This window comes from Gossypium hirsutum, chromosome A06, assembly GCF_007990345.1.
Source record: "Gossypium hirsutum isolate 1008001.06 chromosome A06, Gossypium_hirsutum_v2.1, whole genome shotgun sequence".
Classification (NCBI taxonomy): Eukaryota; Viridiplantae; Streptophyta; class Magnoliopsida; order Malvales; family Malvaceae; genus Gossypium; species Gossypium hirsutum.
This window is the reverse complement of record NC_053429.1, coordinates 2,231,925-2,243,637: the sequence shown is the minus strand read 5'-3', so window position 1 is coordinate 2,243,637 and position 11,713 is coordinate 2,231,925. Positions and strand designations below refer to the sequence as shown.

Genomic DNA, 11,713 nt, shown 5'->3' with positions numbered 1-11,713 from the left:
ACACATGTGGAAAGAACATCCTGAATCTAGGATCCACTCAGACGTAAGCTTGGAGTTATCGCTCGTTGACACTAACAAGAAATCATCACCACCTTCATCGACCAAATTAGCACCAGCTACATCTTCCTCGTTACTCTCAGCAGCTCTTTTATTTCGCAGTTTATAACAATCTGCTTTGACGTGACCTAACTTTTTGCAATAGCGACACCTTTTGTCTCGTTTCTTTGATGCTACCAAAACGGAAGCTTGTCTATCTGCTTTGCTATTCAAATCAAACTCATTGTCGAGTTTGTCTCTACTCAACAAATGACCCTTCACATCTTCGAACGAGAGTTTGTCTTTGCCATAAATCAGGGTCTCCCTGAAAGACTTGTATGAAGAGGGTAAAAAGCACAATAATAGCATAGCTTGATCTTCATCGTCAATATAAACCTCAACGTTCTTTAAATCATTTAAAAGAGTAATGAATTGACTGATGTGATCTTTAAGAAGCTCACCTTCGTTCATGCGAAACGTAAATAGACGTTGTTTCAACACTAAACGGTTAGCCAGAGACTTAGTCGCATAAAGAGTTTCTAACCTTTTCCACAAGGCGAATGAGGTCTTCTCCATCAATACCTCCTGCAATACTGTATTCGCGAGGCACAACTGGATTGCAGACAAGGCCTTTTCATCAAGCTCTTCCCATTCTGTTTGATTTAGATTCTCAGGCTTTTTCCCTGTAACAACCTTTTTCAAGCCATTTTGAACTAGAATTGCCATCATCCGAACTTGCCACAGATTGAAATTTGTCTCACCATCGAACTTCTCAATTTCAAACCTTGTTGCTGCCATCTCTGACCGGGCTGATCTATGAAAGTTAAACTAGCTCTGATACCACTTGTTAGGATCGTCCCGAATAAGCAACGAACAAGTAAAAATAGTAGAAGAAATTGAGAAGATGAACACACAAATTTAACGTGGAAAAACCCCTCAAAAGAGGATAAAAAACCACGGGTAAAGATAATTTTACTATAATGGCAAAAGAATGAAGAGTACAAAAGATGGAGATAAAAACTAAACCCCGAAAACCCGAAAAACAAAGAACCCTCAAACGTAAACACAAAATTCTCTGAATGTGTTATGAGTTCTAATCTAATGGGTGTCTCTAAATTCTAAGATTGTAAAGGAGCCTATTTATAGGCTAAATTAGTAAGTCAAATAAACTATACTAATAAATGCTAAATATATTATACTAATAAATACTAAATCTTCTAGAAAGAAAATATATTTTTGTTTAACTTGACTTGCAAGCAATCTCTTAGAATTTGGGTCACACAATTCTAACAGTAACAAAGTGTGTGATTATTCTTATGTAATATCAGAATGTAATATACAAGGCACCTGCAATAGTTCTTTTTCTCTAGAAGCTTTCCATTGACGGAATTGTTCGGCCTCTTGTTTTATCCTATGTTGTAACTGAACCTTTTGTGCCTTTATGAATTGAATTTCATCTTGCAGTCGTTTTGTTGCTTCATCGCTCTTATGTTTCAGCTTTAAAACTTGAACTTGGTTCTCTTGTTTTCTCTTAAAATCTAGAATCTGTGCTTCAAGGGACATTAGTTTTTGAGCATGTATGTCCTGCACTCTTTGTTTTTGTCCTTCAGAACCAGCAGAAAGATTTTCAATTTCAGCCAATAAACGATCTCGTTCTTGCTGCAACAATGAAATATGTTAACAAATGTTAAAACAAGCACGGTTTTTCTTCGAGTTCAGCAAAAAAAGAAATGTGTTTTTAAACCTGCACAGCTCTTTTCTCATCTTCTAGTTCCTGAATTTTCTTCCCAAAATGCTGCTTCAGTGCAACCGTGTCGCCTCCGAAAAGTTTCATCTCGGACTATTCGAAACATAATAGATGAACATAGAAGAATTAGCTAGTGTTTGAAAAGTTACCAACAATTGAACAATATACCTCTTTCTCCTCGAGACGTCTGTTCAACTCGTGTAACTCTTTGTCCATCGTGTTCTGTAGAAGTTTGTGCTCCCATTCTTTAGCTGTCTCTTCATCAAAGTTTCTCGAATCTATTTCACATTGCTCCGTAATGTTGCATTTTTTGCGGTACTCATGAAGTTTTTGGCAAAGATCCTCATTAGTAGCTTCAAGCCAAGCAATTCTTTCCTTGAGAACCTACAACAATAAGTCCTATTACAATACTTGTGAAGGACTGAAACAAGTAGTTAAGAGTAACATGATACCTGTACTTCATCAGAACCCCCACGAGCACAAAGTTCGGCTTGCAGATACTGTAATTGTTGACGCATTTTTAGCATCTCGTTGGACATAGGATCTCGGTTAACCTATTTAAAGCCAAAAATAAGAATGAAAATCCTGTATGGAAACTACTTTGAAAATCATTCTCTTTGAACTTACAACAGGCTTGTTTTGGATATTACGAGCTCGATTTGCATACTTCAAAGTATTAAGAGTTTCCTCGGCATTGATATCGGCCAGACTAATGCAGGCTGCAACGAAAGAAATTCGTTAAGGAATGCTTGCCACCAAGTGAAAACAAATAATGGCAGTACCTATCATGACAGTTCTGCTGTTGCCACCAAGTGAATCCTGTCCAAAAATGCTTGCATTTTCAGCGCTTAATACAAAACAAATAGAGACAACAAAAAGATATCAAATATACCAGTCATACCTGCAAAAGCCGAGTAAGTTTACTATCTCGATATGGAACGTGATTACCTTCTTTGCGTTTTTTTTCATCACCAAGTGCACTAATGACATTACCAAGTGCAAGCAAGCCCTTGTTGATATGAACTCCTATTTAGATGATACATGGCAATTACTTGATGGAGAAGATTACTTTCGTGATACGACGAAACGATAAGTGATGCCACTAACCTTCTTTAAAACGCATACCATCAGAACCTACTTCTTTTTGCTCGTTCCGAACCAGCGAGGTCTACTAAATGTAACTTGGCACAAAGATATTCTTCATTCATAACGTCATTAGTACTTCCATCTCCGATAATTGGCATTTGCTCTAACGTGATGGTGAAGATTGCATGCGAGCGACTATACAAACACATATCGTTATAGCAAATTATTACAAAAGCATACTAAATTAACAAGAACAGAACATGAATTAACCTTGATTGGTTGTTCATGTTCGTACTCCCGGTTGCTCGACTCAACGATCCTTGTTCTAAGCAAGCTTCTATTTCTTTTAATGTAGTAACACTAACTTCAGTAGATCCTGCTAATGTAATAACACCATTCGATGATTCACGAATCTGAATAGGTGGTTTTCCGGAGACATGTACTTTTCCCGTGCTTGCAGTATCTGATTTGTTCGGAGACGTCGGATCCAACAAATCATGCACTTCTTCTTTCAAAATCTTTCAGCATAAAAACCATATATGTAAGAACTATAAATTATGAAAACATTTACAGTTCTCTTACAGGAAATGCATGATAACAAACCTCAATGAAGGAAACATGTAATTGGAACTGGATTTGATGTTTTAGACTATCAATCTTGTTGAACAAAGCATTCATTACTTGTGGCGTGATTCCTATATGACAACCATCTTCGAAACCTGTTCCCATAGTATATGTTTTACCTGATCCAGTCTGCAGATTGGAACTTAAAATCACAACAACAAAACTCAAATCTATACAATAGTTATCAGTGTCTTGTAATAGATTCAACTGTATATACCTGACCATAAGCAAGAACAGTAGCATTATATCCTTGGAACAAACCATTAACAAGTGGAACAATACATTCATCGAACATGGAAGATGCCGGTGAACCCGTGGTGCTACCGTAGACATGATCAAATGTAAAGGAATGTGTCCCAATCTGAACCTGTAAGAAACAAACATAGAAACTAACTAAATTCAGCATTTAATCACCTAAAGATCCAGATCTCTATATGAACAAGCAATTTTTTAACAGTGTGAACACTTGTATTTGGTCTAAAAAGTGACAGTACCTGAGGTTTCCCTGGGCTAACGGTAACACAATCATTACAACCTTGAAGCTTTTCATCAACAATAAGTGGTCTTACATGAACAGCAACCTTAACACAACAATCCTCAGAAACTGGAGTAGTTTCCATAGGAAACAGCTAAACAAAGAAAAAGAGTTTCACAATTTCCAAACACAAAGAGAAAAGAAATAAAGAAAACCCCCCAAAAGAGAAAAGAATATTCCTTTTTTGTAAGATTTTTGTTGTTTTAGTAATGCAACAACTAGTGAAGGGAATGAGTTTCCTGCTGTTGTGTGTGAAAGAACAAAGAAGAAAAGAAATAGAGAGGTAGAGGAACTGCAGGGAAGGGTAGTTGAGGAACAGTTATATGATTTTTTCTTTGCCTTCACTACAAAATCCCACAAGTAAAATTAAAACATACTTTCATGACACTCGTTCCTTTTCAATCTCTGTTTGTATCTATGTTTCTAACCTTACTTGTTCATGGAGTTTTTGTCTTTGACAATTTGACACAATCACATGTTCTTTTTTTGTCCTTTTTAGCTCTACCCTGTTTACTTTTCTTACAGAATGTTTTGGGAAGGAGAAAACGAAACTGCATTCATAGTTTATACAATCCATTTCTCTTTTGAAAAGTGAAAGAAAAAAATTAAATAATAATTATTTATGTAAAATTCAATTTTCTTTTTTAAAAATTGCACTATACATAGTGGTTGAAACCTTATCAATTGGATTGGAAACAGATCAATGCATCTCTTAGAAGTAAGGCAAAAAATTGTTAAAAGATAGGTTTTTATGATATTTTAATTATTTTTAATTTTTAATAATTTGTTTAATTGAAATTGAAATGAGAATTAAGAGAGAGGTTAGAAATTACTTTAGGATGGATTATAGATAAATTATAAATTTTTGGGGTCAAAATGCAATATTACCATTATGCTTATTTATATTTTCATAAAGTTTAAAGGGATTAACATACATATTTACCATTTTTAAGGAGTCAATTTCAATAATTCATTCAAAAAGAGTAATTTAATATATTTCAATTATTAAATACAATAATGAATAAATGTATGCATCACACACGGATAATCTACATTTAATTTATTCTCTTACTTCATGAATTTCTCATATTATTTTGCGGTGGAATGTAAATAAACACGTAAATGCATCTGTAATTATTACATTTAAATAATTTTAATCTGATAGGTTAGAAAGAAGAAATAGTTGTAAAATTTTAAGGATATTATTTGTTTTCTTTAACACGTAGAATTCAGCCTATCCAAGTATTAAGTCTACATGTGGTTAAGATTTGATTCGTAAAATTTAAATATAAGCTGACTTTAGATTGATTGAAGTGCCTAATTCATACTTAATTAAACAATTTATAATTTATAATGTTGGATGCAAATAATCCTGTATTATTTTTTCTTTTTGGTACATATTACAAATTGGGAGACTAAAATTTCAACCTTGATATTTGGATATCAACAAACCATCGATATTTTAAAAAACAAAATTAGTATTCAAATCGATCAGATCATCAATTTTTGTTTTAATTAATTTTATTGTTGATCTATTAATAATTAAATAAATATTTAAAATATTCATAAAATTAATAAGAATATTTAAGAATTATAATATTTATCAGTTTTTTTTTCGATTTTTGGTTTTTGTTATAAGATTTCATGATTGTAAGGTATGGTAGAAAACAGGGATGACACAAACACATAAGCCATGTGATATCCAATAATATACAATTTTTGGAAAAAAAAAAAAAAACTTTGGTTCATGACTTTTATTAGGTATATTGTTTTTTTTTGTGTGTTTAGTATCAATAAAGGTCTATTTTCGAAATTATTTATGGAAATTGACTGTTTTTAAAAATAATAGCCAGTATAGACTGAAAACTCAAAAACACGCTGACGTGAATGCAAGTTTAAGGGATAACTCAGGGAAGCGCTTCCACGTCAGCACTTTTTTTCTTGTGTCAGATTTTTATACTTTTTTCTTGACTGTTGGAGGCTCAATGGCTAGATTTTTAAACAACCATTAGAGGTGACCGCTAGGGGAAAACATGGCCCAAAGCACGTTCTCATTAGTGCTTTTTAGTAAAGCACCTCCAAATTAGAGCGCTTTTGCTTGACACAAGAAAAAAAAAACTGATGTGAAAGTGTTTTTATGGATTATCCTCTGAAAACACGTTTAAGTCAGTGCGTTTTTGGGTTTTTGGTCCATATCTATTATTATTGTTAGAAACGGCCCATTTCCGTAAATAATTTCAGAAATGGACCTTTATTGGTACTAAACCTTTTTTTTGTTTAAATTGTTAGCTATGATTTGACAATATTAATTTTTAATATTATAATTCATGCAATTAAATTGGCAAAATGATATTTTTGTCCTCCAACTTTGAAAAGAAGTCATTGTGGCCCTTTTATAGTTACCTCAAAAAATTTTAAAAATATTTTTCCATGACCATACTTAAGCTCAAATGCTTCGAAAATAAAATATAATCAATAATAATTTTTACAGTTATCTCAAAAAAATTTAAAAATATTTCTTGGGGCACTATACTGAAGTCCAAGTGCCCAAAAATGAAATATAATAAACAATAACTTTTATAGTTATCCTAGAAAATTTTAAAAATATTTTTGTACCACCATACTCAAACTCAAGTGCCCCGAAAATGAAATATAATAAATAATAATTTTTATAAGCATTACGGAATATCTTAAAAATATTTTTGAACCACTATACTCAAGCCCAAGTGTCCTGAAATGAAATATAATAAATAATAATCGTTACAATTATCCCGGAAAATTAACTTTCCGAAAAATATTTTTTTTTAAATTTTTTGGATAACTATAAAAGTTATTATTTATTATATTTGATCTTCTCGGCCCTTGTGCATGAGTATGGTAGTCCAAAAATAATTTTTTAATTTTATGGGATAATTGTAAAAAAAAATATTTATTATATTATATTTTTAAAAATGTTAAAATTTTTATTTATTTTGGATTATTTAATAAAAAATGTAAGTTTAAGGGTAAAAAAGGAGATTCTAAATGGAAGTCTAAAACAATTTTTTTTTAAATTGAAAAGTCAAATAAGTCATTATGTTTATTAAATGTGTGTTAGATTTAGACATATCTATTTACATGATTTTCGAATTTTATTTTTATTTAAAATTCAATATATATAATTATATAAGTGAATATTAAACAAATTAAATACAAATTCGAGCTTTAAAAATGACAAAATTAAATGGATTTTATAGTGAATAAATTTAGAAATTAAAAAGCAATTATCATATTCTAGCACAATGTTTCTAAAGCCCATGTCCCGAGCAAGATCCTGCGCGCCTCGACCCAATTAGGGTGCACACACTCGAGCAGTATTTGTGTGCAACCCCTCAGCACCATACCGTCCGCATCATGGGTGATAGCTCCCACGCCTACCACTCGAGCAGGAATATCAACTGCGACATCCACGTTTAATTTAACAAAGCTTTGATCGGATGAACGACATCTTATTGTGATATCCACTCCTAACAATTTAGCTTTTTCGGCTAAAACCATGCCAATTCTTATTCATCAATTAGCTATTTTATCAGTAGCCTATCATTGGCTACTATCTACTAATTCAAAGAGGAGAAGTTTATGTTTAACTATCTTGATAGTCAACTGAAAATCTTGTCTAATAAATGTAAAATCGTATTTTGAATATACTGATTACAACTCTATAACTCACAATATTATATCACAATTCGTATAATATTTAAAATCAATATATTTTTTATTTAGTCAATCATTGTCATAACTTACAACAAGAGCTTACCATCATAAAACTCTAAATCGCAAAATCTACCTTTACCTATCAAATGTCCACATTTTTTTTTTGTTATCATCAATCTAACATAGTTGTTCTACTGACCATCAATCGTGTGGGGTATAATAATGTAGCATACTAAACATTCAAATAAATTTGTTATTATCCTTTCCTAGTTTTGAATTATTATTTTATCTTATTGTTAAATTAATTGTTTAAATTTCTATTTTAAATGTAACCATCTTGTCTTTAACTCTACAGATGTATTTTTCTATCAATACATTAATGGAGTTATTTCATAAGCCTCTAAACCTTGAACCTTAAATTTTAATTTTTAAATCGTAAAATTCTAATAATCTACTTATAATTTTAAAAATTAATAAAATGTTTAGAATTCATTTTTCTCCAAAAACTAGTATCATTCCCACCTATGCTTCACATGAAGTTAAATATTTAATTTTTTTGTTAATTATAAAGTAAAAATTTAAAGGTTGCAATATGCTCTAAGTTTTTGTACTATTTATATTTTTAGAATTTAGCCTTCATACTTTTATTTTCAGAAATTTAGTCTCTCTACTTTTTCAAGTATAAAAATATAGGTTTGTTTATTAACATTGTTAAAATTCATTTGTTAAATTTATTTGTGTGGCAATTTGAAATTAAAAAAAAACTCACTTGGTATCCATGTAACAAAATGACAGTATAATAGACTTGAATTTTAAAGAGAATTTTAACAGTGTTAACAATTTTTAAAAATTCACATTAACATTTTAATCGAAATAAAGTATTTAATTAGACTAACTAATGGCATTACAAGAGTTGAGGTAATAAATAATTTCAAAATCGAAGTATAGAGATCAAACTGAAAATTAACTATTCTTATATAATCTCAAAAAACTGAAAATTAGACATGTACAAAGGACTATAGATTTTGTTCTATTCGAATTAGGTTTGTGTAAAACTTTTTTTACACAAAATTGATTCGATGAGACATGAATTATAATTTATTAATGACATGTATTTTAATTGAAAATAAAATTTATATTTTTTTGAATAAATATATAAAAATTAAGAGTTAAATTTGTTATCATCATTTTACATAAAATACCAAATAAACATTTAAATACACAATTTTTAACGGAAAAAGACTATTTTATTTTTTAGCTAACCTACATAAATTAACTTATTACTTTTTATATAATACTTTTATCAAAATTAAACCTACCCAACAATAGATTTTCTTTTTCCAATTCAGACCAAACAACTAAAGGAAGGCCCACTTTTTTTTTTTTGATCCTTCTTAGGGATTAGCATATCAATTATTTTAAAAAAAAATGATTATTCCATCTTAATTTACCAACCTTGAAAAGGTTTCAAAAGTACACATTCATATATCATTGTTATGAATTATTTATCTAACATCTTGGAATATGGTTGTCTTTCCAATATGTTGTTTTATGTCGGACCAATTATTTTGGGGTTTTATTTTCCTACACGCATGTTTCTATGTTACACCTTCACATGGCTTGTCATAACTCTAAAGTCAAAAAGTTATATACCAATGCAATATTCATCATTAATTGGACCATCTCTACGTTTCTATTTTTAGAAGTAAATACCACGTTACTCAACAAATATTGGACACACGACGATTGACACAATTTCATCAAATGTCAAGTTTTAAATTAGAGTCTAAATTTTTTTATCAATTTTTTTATTAAATTTGGTTTAAATGCTTATATATGTTTTATATTAGATTCTATTTGAGTTGACAAAAAATATCAATAAAATATTTTAAAATTTGAGGACCGATTTAATATTTGAACAAAATTTGAGAATATTTTATGCAAGAGAATATTGTTTTTTATTCTTTTGACTCGAATTTAGTGTATTTCTTTATGTTAAGTACAAAGTATTTATTTGATATGAAGTCAAGTTACGAATTAGAAAAAGAGTAATTACATTTACGAGGTTTGAACTTGAGTGGTGTTATAAATTGGGAAAGAGAGAATTACATCAATAAAAGTTTTTCTTTTGTATAAAGTCAAGTTACGAATTGGGGAAGGGAGAAACTTTTTAGGTACAATACAAGTCCAAACTTTCACACTCACACACGCTAAATTATCACACAGACAAACCTGTGGATTGAATATTGGGCTCGGGCCTGGATGAACTCACTTCAGTCAATTAACCTATTGCTCAAGTTCGAGGAAGGAAGAATTACATCAATAGGGTTTGAACCCTTATCATGTTATAAATTGAGAAATAAAAAATTACATCAACGAAATTTGAATCTTGATTATTAAAGAAGTATCAATAAAAATCTTAAACCATTATTGGTTTGATATATTAAATCAAAATTTATTATTATTATTTTAATAAATTTCAATTATTACTTTTAGGATAAATAATGTAGGAATTTGCATTATTCTTTTTAACATATTCCCTCATGTGCTTTCTACCCCCCACATGCTTCCACATCACTAAAAACTAATTCTCAACCTTTTATTTTTATTTTTATCAAAGCACCAAACTTTGTCCCCATTTCATTCTATTCTTACAAGCAAAAAGTTTTTAACCCAACTATCAAAAAATTTAACTGTAAACAGCGGACCATGTTGTTTCATTAGTACAATTTAATATCTAAGGCTTTAAATTATTCATATAAATGTAATCTGATACATGCATAAAAAATTTTCAACTGTCATGAGACATCTCAACCTAGAAATGTCAGGATCTCATCTAAAAAGTCGTCACAAGTCTATTGAATTTTCAAGCTTGAAAATTGACAACTTTGGTGATTGGAATTTAATAAATTTCAAATCATCCATGCATGTATCATTTCCTCTTTTCTCGAAAAAATTCATCTTCGAATCTTGTTTTTGATCGAATCTTAATTTGATTTGTTTAGCTTTTGACATTGTTATTGGGTCCTGAGATAATGTGAGCCCATCACATATATGAATCTAAAATTGTACTTACAAATTCGTTGTCATAATGATTAATTCTAAATATCATAATTATTACAACCAATTAAAAGAAAATCTATATTGAGTTGTTTTATCTTGTCAACCATCATATAATTTTTCTGCCGAAAATAAAACACCAAAATTGCTGATAAAAATCTTTGTGTGCCCTCTTATTTGTAATAACCCTTTGGATGATGAAATTTAAACCTTTTTTTCAATGTGTTGGATACATAACATGTGCTTGATTGTGGGGTTTCAATCATGGGGATGCTTTCAATTTTGCAACTAGGTTGTGGGATTTTCTAGAGCTTTGGTTGGGCTCTCTTACTTGAGCTCCTTCTTTCTTTTTCTTTTTTTTCTGAAATGTTTTTATGTTATATATTTGATATAAACAAGAAATATAATTCTTTAAAATGAATAATAAGGAAAAGATGTAACAACACATACAAAAATATACAAAAGGATGTTAGTTTTATGTTAGTGTAAATGAGTCTCTTTTTATATTGTGCCTTTTCTTTTGGGTAACTACTTCCATCCGTTCTAGTAACTATTGGCTGCGTCTAGCCTTCTTTAATAACCTCCCAAGCAGCAGCATCATCAGACATAATAAACGCCTTCATACGATTTTTCCAATAAGCGTAATTTGAAGGGTTTACTAGAAGCGGAGCTCGAGATACTAAAATTTCTTCTCTTATAGGTTCCATAGTTGCAGACTTATCATTGGATCGTCTTCAAGTGCCTTATAAAGTTATAATGTCAATTGAAACAAAATTAGTCCGCTAATATGATAAATTCTACTATGCTTAGAATTCGTTGCAACGATGAATAAAACGAAAGTGGAACTTATAAGGAAACAAAAGAGGAAGAAGAAACAACAAAACCAATATTTGTTAACATAGTTTAGACACAACAGTCCTAGGTATGCGAAA

General features: G+C 30.3%; 1 pseudogene; it reads right to left on the bottom strand.

Moving 5' to 3' along the window:
• Positions 1-956: 956 nt before the first annotated feature.
• LOC121230287 (kinesin-like protein KIN-4A) lies at positions 957-4,569 on the bottom strand (annotated as a pseudogene).
• Between the last annotated feature and the right edge of the window lie 7,144 nt (positions 4,570-11,713).